General features: G+C 40.9%; 1 protein-coding gene across 3 annotated transcripts in view; it reads right to left on the reverse strand.

The window, feature by feature from the left end:
* Positions 1-15,128, reverse strand: part of LOC122831184 (transcription factor HIVEP3) — a 47,389-nt gene extending 32,261 nt beyond the window's left edge. For all 3 annotated transcript variants that reach the window (XM_044117187.1, XM_044117188.1, XM_044117189.1), the window contains exon 1: positions 14,807-15,128. The gene's annotated coding sequence lies outside the window, so the exon portion shown is untranslated. The remainder of the gene's footprint in view (positions 1-14,806) is intronic.
* Positions 15,129-19,487: the final 4,359 nt, after the last annotated feature.

Below are 19,487 nucleotides of genomic sequence, written 5' to 3' on the forward strand. Positions count from 1 at the left end.
TCCCACTCATCCTGAGAGCTGCATCATCCTGCCTGCAGGCCTGATCATTTGAATATAACAGAGAAAAAAAAGAAGGGTTTGCTGAAAATAGATGCTATCTGAAAAGTGTACTGCAACCACAAAGGCAGAAGACAAAGAGAAAGACAATAATATATTGAGAATAATAAAAAGATACGGAGAGGAATCAACACATTAATGTAGGACAGGGGCCGATTAAATTGATTTCCTGCTACTTCTTGGCTAGTTATAGTAGCTGATTTAATGCAATCCATGCTTTACTGGTTTTCATGTCCATATAATTCATTATACCTCTATTACCTCTAGAAATAATCCCCCTTAAGGAAGTGCAGGTCACTGGATAATATAGCAATGTGAAAGAAACTAGGTACATAATTAATGCTTCTAAAGATAGCCAATTAACTATCCCCGCCACAACAAAACTTAAAAGTATATAAGAAATTACATTTAAGATACGATAAGATATAAAAAACAATATAACCAAACCTTTTTTCCCCTTTTTCTGTAATTAATAATGAGGGTATTCAAACAGGTAAAAATGTTATATAGCAATAAGAACTCTGGATGTGTACTTTTGTCAAAATTTGAGTTAGGAGTGCTTTCAAATTAGACTGAGTGAAAAGTGAATAATTCACAGGAAAGATTTTCACAAGACAGAGTAGCCTTGATGATGAATGTGGTTTAAACAAGGTTTTAACTCAGCTATTCTGTGTTGATGTGCCAATTTTAGTTATCCAGTTTCTAGAGAAAACAGATCCCTTCACACATTATAAAACATGCTAATTTCTAAGCTTATAAAAGTTAATTTTGGTGTCAAATGCCAAACAAAATGATCAGAAACAAAATTGATACATAACAATTAATATGAAATAATGTCAGACAGGACTACATATCATTTTGCATTTCTATTTTTCCCGTTTCTGGCTTTCTGAGACATACTACCAAAATAAATGACAAAGAGCAACAAAGGCCCTTTGTGGTATTAGCCGACAAAATCTTGACACTTTTGAACATTTTACAGCAACAATGCAGTATGCATGCATGCGTACATCCATTTCTTAGAAGTGTATCTTCTCTTGTCCCAGAAAGGATAACAGCTTATTGTCAGACCACTAATATTCCTCCTTAGGAGGTCTGGCTATGCAAAAATTACAAGTAATGAGGTCAGAAAATGCAACACCTTCAGTAGGTCGGCTACTTTGTCCAAATCTAATTTAACACAGCCCGACTCTCGAAATAATTTTTCTAAGCTATAGAAACTCATTTAGAGAACCGTGAAAAGCTGACAAGGAAGTCATAAGGCTGAACCCACAAATATTTTAACAAATGGAAAGGTGTGCCCTCCAGTCAGAAGTTAAAGCAAGAGGAGAAAGTCTATTTGGAATATGTCAAAAATCTAATCTGGCGTCTCACTCCTGTTCATTACTGATGCTGAATACGAGCTGCAAATCTTTCAGCTCTGCACATCGTCACAAATTACCAGTATTAGACCAAGTGTGGCAAAGGGGGAGTTAAACAACAAGTGCAGCGTGTGTGCGTGCTTGCAGGTATACACATGCTGTAATTGCAGCAAAACTCTGTAAACACAGAAATTCTCTAAATACACACTGATGTATTTACAAGCAAAATCTCTTAGACCAAGACTTGAAAACCACTAGATTTTGTGTTGCTCATTGTGGTTTGGCAGGTAGTCAATGGGTGCCTGAACGGAGAACTGTGAAAACGATGTTTACTGATATATGAAGACATGAGAATCAGCGTGTCTTCCGTTTGAAAAGTTTTAAAGTTTTATCAGTAAAACATTTTTGGTGTTTTGTTTTTAAAGTGCTAAAACACACCAGAATCAAATTAATGGCTCGTTACATAGCTTTGCCAAACTTGAGGGTGTGCTGATGATGTAGTCTAGAGATTTTAGTGTGTAGCAGCAGGGATGGTTCTAAAAGTTGCAGGGCAGTAGACCCCTGTGCTAAACCAAAGTATAAAAGGTGTGGCAAATGAGAGAGAAAACTAAATATAGCAGTTTGTTCAGAGTGAAAAACAGTCCTGAGGGTAATCTGATAACAGAGAAGTTACACAGAAAGGCAATAAATTGCATTACAGGGATTGATGAGGTGAAACCCTGATGATACCAACGAAGCGAGCCGCTGCTTCCGCAGTTCCATCTCTTGAGCAACCGACGTCTGACTTGTGTTCTGGAGACGCTGATAACATGACGGACCGGGTGAGGGAAAACACAGGCTACGGCCAATGAAAGAAATACTGTTACAACAGGGACAGCTCGCTCTCACAAGACCATCCATCCCACAGGCTGACAAAGACACATTATGCTTTTGCACTGAGAGAAAAAGGAAAAACAACAACAAAAAAACTGCAGAAGCATTAACCAAAACAGCTTAACTCACAATTTACAACCATACTGCAAAGCTGGTCATAAAGCTGATATTGAAAACGTGCTTCTTCACACACCAAGGCAACAATGCCTTGGTGTGTTTCACGCTCTTTTGCTTGGGCGAATTGATTTCTCCACTTTACAACCGTCAACTCTCCTGTCTTCTCACAACACAGTTCTCACCAGGGCTCCTCTCTCTGATCTGCCGCCGCTGTGTAATTTGGGCACTCCTACTGTAATGGACACACTACTCAGGGGCAATGAGTGGGAATCCAGTGCCGCCGCTGCACCGCTGCGACGATGCTCAGAAAGAATCCCAATGAGAGCTATACCCACACTGAGGCACTCTGAAGATGGAAAAGAAATGAGGAGTCTTTCAGATAGCAGAGAACAGAAAGAAAAGCCTACTTCGCAGCCAGGTGTGCACCAGCCTGTAGTGTCCTTGTGGCTGCAGTTGTCAGAGTGGAAAATCACATATTGGCCGGAGCCAGAGAAGAACACCGCATGTCCTTCCACTATACCATCCCCCTGGCCCAGCAAGCTGTCAATCAGCTGACACCAGGGCGAAGGCAGGGTCCTCGGAGGACAACGGCAGCGCCATTAAGCATATTAAAGTTGCAGAGTGTTGATGAAAAACTGAATGCAGTGACTAAGCTGGCCTTTCTCCCTTGTGACGTGCTGACAGTGCAACACAGGGAACAGGGAGGAGGCGGCAGACTACCTGGACGCAAACACACTGCCTGCTGATCGAGGTGGCTGAGAATGACAGGATTACATAATTAAAGAAATCTAACTCCTCAGACTGAGGAAGAGCTTCTTACAGGAAGCTTCATATGCAATATCTCTCCATAGCTATTGTTAGAGCAGCTATGGCTAACTAATGGCATAATTCATTTCAGCCAGTCCATTTAATTTTACTGCCTCGTGTCTCCAACTAATAGTGAGACATGTTACAGAGCAGTAAAACCTGCTCTGTTTAAATAGGTGCAGGTTCGGTTAGAGATGAGTAAACATTACTCCAACAGAGGAGAGGATAACAGCAAGAGAAGGTTTAGGAAGAAACAAACAATTACTGGTCTGTTGATACATCCATGCAGCCATGTATCTATAATACATCATCTTTTCACGAGTCATTAATCCATTCATTCATTTTCCATTCATAAGTCCATCCATCTCTTCATCCAATCATGGAGTCATTCGTCAATCCATCCTAAAATGTCTGGTTTTTAGTGGTTCCTTATTGAAACCACTACAAAATGTGGAGAATTTTTCATTCATACATACACGTCGACTGCACAATCTCAACATTTGATTCTGGGGGAAAATTTTTTTAAATGTTTAAATAACAATGCATGTAAACTCTGACCAGGTTCTGCTAACCACAACATTTACTGGAGTGAAAGTTGTTATCGAGGGATGAAGAGTCATTCAAAGTTTGCCACTTTCCGGACAGTCGTCCCACCTGAAAAATTATTATTGTTCCGTTTCAACGTTTTGCCAGCAAAGCTGATTAGAGGATTTTTAATTGTGCTACTGTTCAGTCAAAACAAAGTGCTGCATTTTCTTGCAGGCAGATGGAGTTTTAGGAGCCTTTTTATCATCAGTAAAGTAAAATCTGAAAATCCAGTGAACAGGTTTTGGGCTTCATCCATCGCCAGGGGGAGTTTGAAAACAAAGTTAGAGGAAACATAAAAGCTACAAGAAAAAAAATGAACAGGAAACTAAAACCGCAGATTTGAGATTCTATGTTTTTTGGGGGGTTTTCCACGCAAACCTTAACTATTTACCTTCTCTTAGTTTATCCCTAGCACCTTAATCATCTTTGGAATTCAAAGGCTGATGAAAACCTTGCTTTCAACATCTAGCAGCGGAGGATAAACATTTAGCCCTACGAGGAGAGGCAAACTCTCCCCCATCATGCCCATCATCTGTTTATTTTCTCAATTACGCTCCATGAGTCTGTGTCAGCAGCTTCGGGGGTTTTGCTCTTGCAAGAGGCAGGAGGGGGAGGAGAGGGGATCCTCTCCAGGGGTGCAAAAGTTTGAAGAATGCACGTTGCAGACACTGTATGCATGTGTGAGACTGTGGCACTTAAAAATAAAAATAAAAAAAATCATTTTAAAGTGTCTCTAACAGACGATATGCATTTTCTACAGATCACTAATCACTGAAGTGAAGGATTTCTAATTTCTAAATTTTTAGACAAATTTTTATATATGTACAAAATTGCTTGCACAGTTCTTAGTTCTTTTCAGACATTTTTTAAACAATAAAAATCATTTCAAAATTGAAGTTCTTAAACAATAAGAACTTCAATAAGAATTGATGGTCAATAATTTTACAGTTTATAGTTTTAGCTGTAAATCTCCAACATCTGTATAAAAATAAATAAAAAAAATTAAAAACAATAAAAAATCTCCATTAAAGTCTAGTGTTTGCAGAGCTGCTATCAGGCTGTTCAGGTACAAGGAAGGCACTGTCTGCTTATTTAACATTTCTATGAGAAATTAAGGTGTTCTTTAGTACCAATAATCCATCAGAAAACAATCCAACAGTCAAAAAAAAAGTCTGCACTTTGAGTTAGGAGTGGCTGCGGTAAAATTATCACAGTAACTTCTCTTTAGTAATGTTTTTACTTTCATTCATGTTTTGTTGTTTTTTACCACCATAGAGACTTGGTTAGATTTTGGCACTATTGAGGTTTGGTCTAAAACTGACTTGTTTGTAGTTCACTAAATTCAGTGTGAGCAAAGGATTGATTGTTTAAAATTGGCAAAATATACATGAATTACAAAGCAAAAAAATCTTCTTACAGTTGGACTAACTAAATTGACTGATCAGAATATCCAGTTTCAGTCTTGAATTGTCTGAAATTTGCTTTTATCATTTTCCAAGTCTAGATAATTATACATTACTGAATAAATTACTGAAAATTGGGTATGGAAATAAAGCTTTAAATTTCAGATTTTCAGCCAGTAAACTGCTTCATAGTTCCTAAGTTGTACTAAACTAAATGTTTCCTTCACAGTTTTATAAGAAACCTGGACTGCATTTGATCACATGGAGCTCAAAATTTCAAAAAATAACTGAAAAGAATAGTTTTACTCTTAACAGTGATTATTAAAACCTAGTTTGAAATTTGTAAAACCTGTTGTAAAAAACACAAAATGGAAGCATTTCAAAAACTTTTTCCAACATTTGGATTAACTTAAATCAGACAAAAATAAGGAACCTCAATATGGACCAGTAAACCCTGGGCTGCATTGAACAGTTTGTGGGTTTCTAAAAAATATTTTCCTTCTTATGAAACTTGTACTGCATCGTATCATCTTGTCTTGCGAACTGGATGTATATTTACTCTCCTGACATTAACAGTCTTGGAAAAATAATTGATGGCTCAGATTAGCTATGAGTTATTACACTTCCTGCAATCAATACATGAGGCCTAACTGCCTGACTCCTGCAATCTGCGTCTTGTTTCTTCCTGTCAAATACCCTATTTGGACACTAAAGTTTCAAATCATCATATTGCTAAGCGTATGATTTAGAACTTCATCATTCCGCAGTAATGTCACTTTAATGGTCTCATGCGTACTAGATGAGTTCAGACTGTTTAAAAAAAACATCAGGCCACAAACATTTTCATCAGGATGTTACATCAGAACATGACAGCCGGTCTGATTCTTAAAGCACAGGGGCAGCCTGTGTCCTATCCAACCCGAGCCTCTGCAGGAAACGTGTCTGTAGGAATGCTCATGCAAATATTGACCTTCAATTAGATGAAACAGACACCCAAACTCAGGGCCCGGAATATGAAGGGATCAGCAAAAACGTTGGACACATAAACAGCCACAGAGCATGCTGTATAAACACACACAGTGTACCGATTGTGCTCAAACACATCATGTATAAATGCACCTTCCTTTGCAGTGAACATACATCAAATAGGAGACAAGTGCAAAACCCAAAGGCTTTACTGAGCGCAGCTTTCCAACCTCAGACAGGATGTCAGCAGAGCATCAGGAGCAACACAAAAACCACAACAATGATTACACATTTCTTTTGTAGCAAAAAACAGATGAAAATTTGTGGAGTTTGTCTGCCTTTTTATGGAGGAAATAAAAAAAAATAAGAGCTTCCACGCTGATGGCAGTCAACCACACTGCTGCCTACTGAACAGCATATAAAGAGAGGCACGGTGGTGCAGTTGGTAGCACTGTTGCCTTGCAGCAAGAAGGTTCTGGGTTCTCCGGCTTCCTCCCACAGTCCAAAAAGATGACTGTCAATTAATCTCTCTAAATTCTCCTTAAGTGTGAGTATGTCCGTGCATGGTTGTTTGTCCTGTCTGTCTCTGTGTTGCCCTGCGATGGACAGGAAATCTGTCCAGGGTGAACCTCACCTCTCACCTGTTGACAGCTGGATGAAAAGAGGTGTTCTTCACAAGACTTCCCTGACAATGTTGGGCCACACTTTCTACAAGAGCCAAAAACATATAAATATACTAAGTAAAATTATTTATACCTCTTGTACAGCTCCAATAATTTTCTTTTTTTTAAGGCTTTCCCCTTATTTGCTGATTGCAAAGGGTTCTCTTTATGGGATTAGAGGGAAATGAATACAAATGCTGCCACACTTTTCAGAGTTTCTATCTTCACAAATAATTATAATTTACCCTCACTTTACAGTTATTAACTATTGCATGCTGTCACATCAAATTGCAATGAAATATGCATAAGTCAGTAGCTGTAATGAGACAAAATGCTTTTATAAAGGGAAGGAAAATGATCACCTTTGCTGGGCAGTGTACAGGTAAGTCCAAGCATTAAGGATAAAACTTGAACGCCATAATATCCAGTGAGTCAACAGATCAGACTACAGTCTCGCCCCCCCAAAAAAATAACAAGAAGCTGGCCTCTGAGCTCCCTATAAGCCTCCACACTTCAGAGCCTGAAGGCCCCACAGGTAAGAGACTGTTCCTCAAGGCTGAACACGGCACGCAGCAGACTGCCAGTACCAAGAGTCAGACAAAACAAATCTGGTTTTTATTGAAGGCTGCTCCACGGATTTCTCAGGGCTTTTAAAAATGCACAGCCGAAGGAGGGGGCGGTGAGCTGCTGGTGGTGCTGGTTTTGGATCCGTGGGGTTAGTTCAGCCTCCCTGCCTCAGCGGCAGAAGCTCGGCATGGGGGATTGCACCGGAGCATCGCCTGCCGCCTTGATTTGCTCGGCAGATCCGCGGCAAGGTTGGGAGGATTTCTACTCCGAAAGCTCTCTTAGCCTCCCACAGAGCAGAAATCCCCTCCAATCCTCACTTGCAGTTTCTGCAGGGGTACCGTAACACACTGACACATTCGACTCCTTCAGACAGAGAGAGAGAGAGAGGAGTAGTGCTGGATTTTGCGGAAGATAAACAAAAATACACATCTTTAAATTTAAACAATACAATCAGAACTGCTAGCGTTGTGCTGCCTGTTTCTCTCCTTCCTCATGGACTCGCTAAGCAGTTCTGCAGGCACCGCCACTGCCATGTCAATGCTATAAAACTAAACAGATGAAGATCCTAATAGATGATGCAGCCAGGGGATTTCAGGGAAGTTAGACCAAAGGCAAACAGCTGCCCTCTTTGCAGGTGTTTGCTTAATGAGCACAGATTAAGGTTGCGGAGAAGCATTTGGAGACTGTAATCTGCACAGAGACCCTCTCTCTCAAAAAGCGTGGTCCAAGAAGTGCCATGGGACCCAGAGCAGGAATACTTGAGATTTAGAAGAGGAAGGGATATCCTGTTCTGAAAAATAATACCATCAAGCAGAACAAAGACTGTATCTTCCATGACAATGTGCAGCCCTGAAAAGTTACAACGCTTTACTAAAGTTTTAACACCCTTTTGAGCCTGTCCATGTTTGTTTCATGTTACAGGGAAACAACTTTTGAAGTGTTTCCCTATAACATGTAGATCATAGGAGATCATAGGCGTTTTGTCAACAGAAATTAAATCCAGTTAAAACAACTTCATGCAGCAAATATTTAATAACCGCATCAAACCAAGTTATTTGTGGAATTACAGCAGAAAGTCTTTAGGGTGTCTCTCCACTACTAGATCTTTGTTTAATTCATCTTTGTTAAATATCTGAAGCTCAGCCTAAGCAAATAGATCATGTTGAGCTGATAGAATGACTGGGCGGAGATTTTCAAGCCTTGACACAAATTCTCAATCTGGTTCATTCTGCTTTAGGGTTGTTGACCTGCTTGAGGGTATCTGTGAACCCCAAACTCAGGTTTTGTTTGTAGAGTCTTAGTTTTCCCCCCACATTTAAAATTTTGCCCACAATCCATAAAGTACTTTTTTTTCTGTTGGATTATAGGCAATAAACTCACTGGAGCTGCCACATGTGCCACATGTTGTGGATCCCTGTTGCTCCTTCAGAGTTACCATTGGTCTCTTGGCTGCCTCTTATTTCACTCCTTTCCTTGGCCTGTCACCATCCATGTCTTGATAGGTTTGCAGTATTAATTTCCATTTTGGGACGATGGATTGAACAGCGCTGTGTGAGAATGCTTGGGACCTAATGTTGCTTTAAACCTCACCACAACTTAACCTCTGACCTATCTGGTTTGTTCTTTAAAGTCATCACGATGCATGCCACTCTTTATTTTTTTTATTTGTAAAAAAGAAAAAACACATCTCAGTTTCCTTCCAATGAGATGGAAAATGTTATGCGCCATTTTATGCTGGTCTATGAAATAAAACACCAATAAAAAGTTTTATAAAATTTTGTTAATCCCATTCAAAAGGCACTATAATTGGCTCTTTCAAAAATTATCCTGAAACTTTTTAAAAACTTTGACTTTTCATGCTCTCATGAGTTCCTCCCACCCCCAAGTTCCGCAAATCTCACAAGTGATTTTGTGACCTATCCCTTTCCAAACATACCTGCGGTGTACAGCTCAGAGGCTTACAATCACACAACAACAAAAACAGTTTCACAACGCCGGCCAATGTGCAAAAACGTGCCCTCAGTGTTGCCATAAGAAGAAAACAGAGGGATTACAAGATATACTCAAGAGAACAATGCAAAATATAAATCAGGCAACAATTGCATAACTTATGGGCTGGTGCAAAGTTGGCATTGCTCTGATGTAATAAACATGTGGCCTGTTTTGAAGAAAGAGTGCCATCACAAACGGTAAACCCGCTGACATTCCAGCTGGGCATCGACTGTGCAGGACGAGGTAATGATTAACTCTAACGAAAGGAGTGCGTGAACGAACAGCCGTCCATTTTTATGAGTTCCTCTATCCTGCAGAACATGCGCTGCTATGTACATCATTGTGTGCCTTCATTGTTACATAACCCCGGGCAAATACGCATGGTAGCAGGCCAGGCATCCGAGCTGTAACACACATCTAGACACCGGCCCACATGGCCCACACACTGAAACTTAATCTGCAGTTCAAGAGGCAGCCAACACCCTGGGCTGAGCAAGAGGCGAACAGAAAACTGAACCCCCTTCTACCTCAGACGACTACACACACCCTGACACAATTTGATACAAACATCCTACACACAAGCCTCCACACAAAGCTGGTGCTTAATAAAGCTCCAGCTCGGAGCAGCCTGCATGCCTAGGAATAAGATTATTAGGCTAGTGGGACACTTGTGGGGCTGCCAGAATGGCACTCCTGGCCTCTGCTCTGCACTGTGTGCTCGTGTAAACGTGTATCCAATGTCTTGTTCCTGGTTCAGTCTGGTCTCCCAGCAGAACAGTGGGTCTATTCTTCAACAGCGCTTTACCGAAAAGGATTAATCAGCGACAGCATGGACATCGAAAGGTTTCGGCCTGCCAGCAAAAAGGATTTTATGACTTAAGTGTGTGTCACTGGTTTCTGTTTTTTAATTCTGCCATTATTCTTACTGAGCCTCTGACACAGAATGAAAACTTCAACAGGCTCACACATGCCATTTAGCACTTTGAGGAACGTGTCGAGCAAATAAAGAACAGCAGAATATTAATATACATGTTATAAAAGAGAATACACTTCAGCATTAGGAATTCAGACAAATAAGAACAACAGATGAGTTCCCAAACTTCCCTCCCAGTTGCAATATTTTTACATTTGAGTCATCAGGCTTCACTTCCAACCCCCATTTACTGTTAAAGGTTTTGAAGAAAGTACTCAAAGTCCTTGGTGATTTTTTTTGACATTTTCAAGAAACACTTCTGTTCTGCAAATACACCTGAATGCGTTTTTGGGGTGTATTTCTGACATTTCTCCATATCTAGGTACTAAATGTTCTCATACTTTGTTGTATAATAAAATAAAACCATTTAGACCGAACACTGAGGCTCTATAAGAAAACATTTTCATGTCTTCCCACACATGATAATATGGTTCCAAATTATCTTTCCATCGACTCTGAGTAGCTTTTCTCTCCACGCTGATGAACATCAACAACGCAGAGTGATGCTGCCACCTCTAAGTTTCATAATGGGACGGTGTGTACAGTATTAGTTTTTCACCACACAATATTTGCATGTAGGCAAAAAAGTCTAAAGGAGAGTTTTTATGTATTTTCCAAGCACCTAGTGGCATTTTATAGCACAGTCAAGTAACTGCGTTACCTTTAATTGTTGTAAAGATTCTGTTTCTATCAACAATGACTTTAAAAAAATATGACTTTGTAATTTTACGGCTTGAAATTGGCCTCCGTCTCTTTAAGAAGCTGCTCCTCTTTCCGACTTTCCGCCTTCAGCAAGTCATCACAACAATGCTCCTACGGGATGTCATTTGCTACTGTTCTTAGGAGCGTTGCACTAAGAAGTTTAAGTACAATAAGTTTTGCTGACTTGCAGTCCCAGCAGGTGTTTGGTAATCGCTGCTGCCACTAGTCTGGTGGAGCTGAGTGGGGAAGGTGGGGCTGAGGAGTGCTCTGTGAGACGAAGCTGAGTAGAAGACTGAGGAGATTCCGAGGAGAAGCTGTGTAGAAATAGACGGAGCTTTATGGAAGCAAGCGTTCAGGCACCCCAAAAGACTTTCATAGAAAATTCAAGGATTTCACAAACATCCAGGGAAGAATCAAAGCAACACTCCGGGTGGGTTTTCTGATGAGGGAATGACATTAAAACATGACATAAAACTCAAAAAACGCCTCATGTCATCGGAGCACCTTCTTTCATGTGTTTTCTACATTGCTTTCATTTCTTGCGTTTCATTCACATTAAAGGCCAGCTTTGTTTGATTTGACTGTATGACTAACAGCTGTCCTGCCAAGGACACCTGGGCTCTGGATCTCTGCAGCTCCTCCAGAGTTCACTTCTTGGATGTTTCTCTAATTAATGCAGCCATGGTAGGTGTAGACTATGCTCCAGCACACAGTTTCAGACGATGGATTGAACAGTCACTACTGCTACAAGACACTTTCCAAGACCTGCTTTGATCTGTAGCTACTAAGGAGAGTGGGAAAAAGTCCAATAACAACAAATGGGCATGACTGGCTGAATCATGCACTAATCAGTCACGACAAACTTCTGTTTTCATTAAACTACACCTGAGAAAATGCATTGTGCAAGTTTCTGCAGCAGTAAATACCAGTGCCGTTTGTAATGAGACTGTTGCTGCCAAGCTGTTGACAGACAGGTTCATATGAATGATCCCGTTTAGTCTCAGGTTTTCAGGTTAGCTGTTGTTCTTAAAGAGCATCCCGCTTTTATTTGAGCCACGTTACAAAGCAATAAAACAAACTTCAAAGTAAGCCTGGCAGAAGACTTTTAACTTCCATCTCTGCCAGCCATAAAAATAATAGCAGCAGCTGCTGGGTCAAAGTATATGAGCAGCATCCATTCAGGCTATTGCACAATCTTTCCTATTTGCATGGAAATGGAGAAGTGGCACCACCCCGCCCTCCCCCCGGGACGCCCTGTTAAACAAGTGTCTTTCTTCAGCCAGCAGCACAAGTAGTGGTGGCCCAGGCCAAAGAAGACCACTGCAAGGTTGCTTCAATAAGAAATAATAATATGTTGGTTTCTCTCCATTTATGACCCGTCACCGTTACACTCAGTATGTTTTGTTCTGTTGCTTAAAGTATGACAGTATGAGACATGAAGAGAGGAAATGACACAACAGCATCACTGGTGTTTGCATTAGTTTCGCTTTTAAAAGGTACAAGCTCATAACATTGTTCCAAGGAATAATTGAATTTAACTTGCACTGTTTTTATATGAACTTAGACAAACGTTTTGAATAGTTAACTTGCTGAACAACAGAATTAGAGAAAAAAATAATTTGCATTTTAAGTCTAAAGGTTGTGCTTTAGAACCGAATTGCAATATTCAGAATACTTTTTTTCCCCATCAATGACCAAAAGATGAACTGATAACCTAAACAAAACATATTCAAATCGTAGTTCTACCACCACTGTGCTTCACAGATGGGAGAGGGTTCTTATCCAGAAAGGAAGTCTTATTCTGCTCTCCAAGCTGTTATGAGTTAAACAAACATAATTTCATCTGATTTGTCCCTCTTCCAGCTTCCTTGCTAGATCACATGATCTTTGGCTTTCTCCCTGATCCTCCAACCTGGCAACCCACTGTTTATCACTGCTCTGTGGGTGAAAAACTAAACACTGACAATACCAAAGTCAAAGACACTCTTAGTTATCCTTGAAGATAGCCTGTGTTCACTTGTGACCTCATAAAGTACGACACATCTTTCTCTAGACGTAGACATTACTCCTCCACCATACCTTGGAAGTCTTAGTTTCCCTTCTTTGAATCCTAATCTCATACTCGGTGTGACCAGAAGAGTATCTAAACTCTTTGGAAATGTTTCAGAAATTATTTCCAGCTAAAGAAACATCAACACCCCATCTCTTGGGGAGAACGTAATTTGTGTGCATTCTGATAAGTGAGTGTACCATCATCATGACGTGTAGCTGTACATTCAAGCTCGTCAAATAAAACAAATACCTATAGGTCACTTCTGAAAATTATGAGCTAATTTTACCATCAAATTATCTCACAATATCAGAGGGTCAATTACAGGAGACACGCTGCAACTGCTTTCCAGGTGCTAAGCCTTGAACTACGAACAATGTCAGAATAGTCTGACCTGGAGAAAAAGGATTTTTATTATCTTTGTTGTGAAAGTAAACTCTAGTGCAAACTAAGACTCTGGATTGAGAGTGGAGAGGCACAGAATCCACTTGGCTTTACGTTCAACTTCAATGTGAAGTTATCACAGTAATGATATACTCTCTTGACCTAAACCCAATAGAACCAATGGAGTCTTGTCATGAGCAAAATGAGAGACGACAAACCTAATGATGCTAAGGAAGCTCCTATCAAAGCTTCCTGAGCAATTCAGCAGAGCCACAGGCTGTTCACTCCATCAACGCTAAAGGAAAACCCACCAAAAACTGAGTGCACATATTGTGCATGCTTTTAGGCAGATAGCTCAAGATATAAAATATTTTTTTACTAGTTGTGTGCAACTATAGCATTTTCTAAAAAAAAAAAAAAAATAATGCAATTTTGGTTTTTTATTAGCGGTAAGAGAGCAAGCAAGTAAATATAACAAATCCAAATCACTTTTTGGGCAGAAGTGCTAAAATTAAGGAACTTTTTAATCATATTGTAATTTATTTAGATGCACCTGCAGCTCAATTAACAAATTATCCTAAAAAAAATATTTAAAAAAGTGTAATGTCTTTTCTTACAGCTTTTACTGCGTATTTGCAAATCTGTTCACATAAGGCTTTATTTAGGGGGGAAAGTCTTGAAAATCTTCCCTGGAGGTTCATTTGCATGTTCAACAAGTCCAACAAAAAAGTAACACCGTTATCTCGTAATGTAAAGAGAAACCAAAACAAAAGGCTTAGCCCATCTACACTACAAGGGCAGACCGACAGAGTAGAAGCATGATGTCATCCTTTACAAATCCACAAAGTGACGGTACAGCCCTCTTTGGACAACAACCTCGCAGGCTGGACCATCTGGATCCGCTTCTTCACACGCGCAGACGTAAGATCCGCTGCTTTCCTCAGCTGCGATCTTAAGAAGACCGAGCAGGTTGAGTGAAGGTCCATGATGAGACATGTGCTGTCGTCTATATGCTCAGCACCCTGAGCCGCTACCCAAGCTGCCTGAAATCCAGCTGACCTGCCCCTGCCTGCTGCTAAACTCGTCTGCATGCAACATATGTTAAACAACCAAACAACACAAAACCGCTACAATCAGTCCACGCAGCTCAACTTTAACACACAATCAGGCAGAGGAAAGTAAAGGGTGTGATCTGCTCTCAACTTCTCACCTCTCTCTCTCTTTCTCTCTCCTTCTCTGGGAGCCACCGCAGCACAACCGAAACCAACTCCCGCACAGGAAGAAACATTTAGGTTAATATTTACCAGCTCGCTACGGTGTGTGCGCTGCAGCCCTCTATCCCGAAGCGAATGGGCCAGAAGTCCGCATTTCCTGGGTTGAGATGCGCCGGACGCGGCGGCTGTGGGGCGCTGCTGTGGACGCAGAGTCGCGTTGCTGTTGGTTGTTCTGGGGTGTGGGGTGCCCGCTGCTGCCGCTGTGTCAGACCGGACGGCGATGCCACGTTCAGCTGATCGCCACAACAAAACAACATCTCGCCCTACGCGTCACACACTCCGCGCTCCCCGCACCACCCCGCACGGCAGCTCCCGCTGTGGGCCGCCCTCCTGTCAGCCTCCACCAGTGGGCTGGCGCGCCTCATGAATAACCATGAGCTGGCGGCGGAGGCCATTGGCTGGCAGCAGCAGTTCCTGGTTCAGACTATTGTAATTAGCAGGGAGAACTCGGCGTAGCGGGCTCAGGGGTTTTCACACAAGCGGGCTTCGAGGCGGACTTAAGGCGTTTTAATTTACATCTATGGTTTTAGAGTTTATACGCGCTTCGTTTGTGAATACGACATAAGAAATTGGAGCTAAAACAGCAGTGGATCAAATTATAAGTAATCAATTCTTCTGGGGGTCTGAGTTTCCTCTCCCTCTCAAACAATTCCACCATATCCTGTTGATAGAGCTGAACAATAAATGTTGAATAAATCATCTTTGCAATATTAGTGCCATGATATTAACATCAAAGGTCTTCAAATGCAGTCACGTCTTGTTTCTATATAGTATTATGGTCTTGCTCTGTGCCTGCTACTTATATTTCCAGATGGAGTTTCACAAAAATGATGATGATGATGGTGATGATGATGATGAGGATGATGATGATGATGATGATGATGATGATGATGATGATGATGATGATGATGATGATGATGATGATGATGTGCATTTATGGCTACAGCTGATCAGTATTCAACATTCACTTGTGATGCGGGATTTTTAAATACTTTTGTGGATATTGTGTTTCATAAATGCAACATTTGAGACCAGAGTTGCTCTTGGTCACTCCACTCTTTCCAAAGTGAATACTTCCACATTTCACTCTCGCTACTTTCCAACTTAAATCATTGTATGCCAGTTTAGTTTTCTTTTAGCATAATTTTTTGTTTGAAATTATGAAACTTAATTGTCATGAAAATGCTAAAATCTTACATAATTGAATTGATTTCTATGACTAAAAACTAAACTAAGATAATATTAAGCAACTTTCTGGAATCCTGTACTCATAGGTCTCCAACAGAAGACTGTAGATTTTTTTGAAAATTTTTTATTTGCACCATTATTAATACTGATTATTAATATTAGGAGTAATATGTAGTAAAACAAACCTATATTTCTTACTTCATGGGGCAGGAAACAGAGCTGTCTGCAGAGGGAGGTTTATTTCCCACTTTGACAATTGACAAATTAAAATTATTGTCTGTACTTTGCTCATAGTTTTATATATAGGAACATAATTATATTTACAATAAGGATGCTAATTGGACTTGTTTTGGTTTAATTAGGTCATAATCTCTCGTAATCTCTCATATTTTACAAGTCAACTGGCCCAGGGTCCCAACCAAAATGTAAGGCATTATTGTGTCTTAAACTAGAAAGTGTTTGGAATTATGAGCATTTCTATGAATATTTGTCTCAATTATTCATAAAAATACTTTGTATCAAGAGAGTATAATCTCCAATGCCATGCTTTCACATTAAGGGAAAGTGATGAAATGTGGGTATAAAACCGACAATGGTCAATGAGTAATTCATTTATTCATTTTTATGTTCATTTTTGTCCTCAATAGTGGGGCTTTAACTCCCAGCGCCATTTTTTATAAATAGCCGAATAAAAATAATTAGATTCTTTTGGGACTTTGGGGCCTGGTGTGAGCCCCTCAGCTGACCCTCCAGTTGCACAGTTTTAATATTATTCTGGAGGTAACATGAAAATGTTACTAGCAGAATAGCATGTGTAGGAAGATTTTCCACACATCTCTTGCCTCATTGTGTCTCATTTTGACCCAATACTTTGTCCTTCTAATACCTGAGGGATAAGAAGAGTGGTGTTGAGGGTCAGGTAGAGCAAAGGTCACCGAGGGACGCAGCCTTGACTGGTGTTGAGCAGATCAAACGGATCCCTACGGCCCAGCAGGCAGCAAAGGACAGGGGCAGCCAGGACACCTCAAAGATCTCCTATGAAATGAGTAGTAACCTAAAATCCAGCGTGATGTTTGTCTTACGAGAACCTGATATAGAATAAATCACGCACGTGAGGATTTATGTGCTTAGTACAACTTTTTTGCCTCCCATTTTCCGAGCTGTCTCCGCATCTGCATCCTGCACTCTTTAACTCTTTTGTTCTCAGTGCGGAGAGCAGCGCTGCAGCAGGGAAGGAAGAGGAAGGAGAGGAGAGGAAAGCAAAGAAGGAGATGGTGGGGGGTGGAAAAAGAGGGGAGGACAGAGGAGCAAAGAAATACAGCGGGGGCGGGGGGAGTCTGAGGAGGAGACGGCGAAAAGAGCGCAGAGCCACGCCGTGGTGTGAGCGCTCTGCGCTGCTACAATATGACTCTGACAGGCTTATGTAACCAGACTGGCCTGGCATTTGGCTCACAGCAGACGCCGGCTGCGCTGACTGTTATATAACTGCATTAGCTGCTCCTCTGAGCCGAGCAGAGAGCATGCGCACTGGGAAGCTCTACTGACACACACAGAAATACACCCAAACTTTCATCAAAAAACAATATGGAGAACTGCAAAAAAGAAAACAAAAAAGAAAAAGAAAACCTAATAAGGTTTTTAGTAGATTATAACAACGCAGGGCTTTGTGAAAGAATCACAAGGAATATATCTGCAGGTTACGTAGATATTCAGCCCTCTTTATTCTGATGTGCCTAAATGAAATCCAACAAAACCAATTGCTGTTAGTAGTCTCTTAGTTGGTGGACCTTTTTATGTCAGTATAAATCAAGTATTTTATTATAAATATTCAGGGAAGCAGCTAAAGGCTCAGAGTAACTCTGGAGGAGCTGCAGAGATCCACAGCTCAGTTGGGAAAATCTGTCAATAAGACAACTGTAAGTTGTGCTCTCCACAAAGCTGGCATTTATAGTAGAGTAGAAGTCGAATAAAAGAAACCTTTGGCTTTCGATAAAATATATATATCATTGTGAGTTCTGCTTCTCACTTTGCCCCAAACTGTGTAAGGAAGCAAACATGTGGAAGAAAGATTCTGGTCAGATAAGAATAAAACAGCTTTTCTGGAACACCATGCCATGTGTTAGACATGGTTGTGGCGGCTTTACACTTTTCCTCTGCAAAGACAGAGGAAGCGAATCAGAGTTGATGGGAAGAAAGGTGGAGCTAAATATAGAGCAGTCCTGGAAGAAAACCTGTTGCAAAAGACTTCAGACTGAGGATGTTCACTTTCATCTGTAAGAACATTCTTCCGCTTCATTGTTATTCCCAACTCTGCATTTGCCTATCACATAAACACCCAATAAGACCACGAACGTTTGTGATTGCAAAGTGAAAAAGTTCAAGAGGCAGGAAGACTTTTGAGAGGCTTCGTGCAAATGTACATGTAAGCTTGTAGGCACATCGCATTCACTGCAGAAAAAAACTGCACCATTGGTCTTGTCAACCATCAGCGTCTGTACATCCCATCATCCACCAACAAGTTTCCCATCATGAAAAGCCTAATTGGGGCTTAATGTTGGGTGAATGTTTCCAGTGCACATGCAATATGCCAGCAGGGCCCAAACCCAATTAACTCCCCTGCATGCAGAATATAATTTAATGGGGCCTGGATTCAACTCTTTAAACCTAATTACACCTCAGACAGGCATCTCAAGTCGGTGTGGCGGGTTGGTCAGGGAAACACACTCCCTTCCCAAAACAACATGCACCTAGAGCAGCATCACAGCAGAGGTTCAGCTCATTTATCTCAGCATAAAGTCAGAAACAAAGATATTACAGTAATCTATCTGTTTTTCTGTAGAGGGGTTTATTGCTGACAAATGCAACATGTAGATAACGCTGACATTTACCAGCTAATGTGAGAAAATGAAAGCAGGGATTAAGGCCAGACCGAACCCTGCAAGTGATAACAATTGTCTTAGTCAATCTGCAATTAAAAATCCCAGGACGCCTAACCAAGCACGGCTGCACAGTCGCACTAAGTGGCTCATAATCGACACATTACAGCCTCTGATCTCTTATTACAGCGACAAATTGCATCCGAGGACGGGAGAGGAAACGAAGGCAGGATTTATGACGTTGGAGCCAACAGCCAAAGACCGAGAGCACCTTAAATCTGTCCCTGCGAGAAATGAACAGTTTGAGTTTGCATACCTGACGTTAATGGGGAGACATAAAAGAGAGATTTATGATGCTCGGCTAATTTGGTTCTCAGATGCTGCTGGCTGTGCTCACGGGCGGCCACATTTTTCAGACTCCGAGTTCAGGGCAGAGTTCTTCAGTTTTATGAAACTCAGTCGGATCCTCCTGCAACTCTAACAAGGAGCTAAAAACAATTATGATAAAAATCAACCGAGATTTCAAAGAAACGCTGCATGTCTGCTCCTGCAGGAGGAGCTGCATTAAATCTTAATAGCAGCTAGTTTGCTACAGATGCCTGGGAGCTTGTGGATGGATGTATCGCCATGCTGTGCAGCACGTTGCC

Source organism: Gambusia affinis, linkage group LG05, assembly GCF_019740435.1.
Source record: "Gambusia affinis linkage group LG05, SWU_Gaff_1.0, whole genome shotgun sequence".
NCBI lineage: Eukaryota > Metazoa > Chordata > Actinopteri > Cyprinodontiformes > Poeciliidae > Gambusia > Gambusia affinis.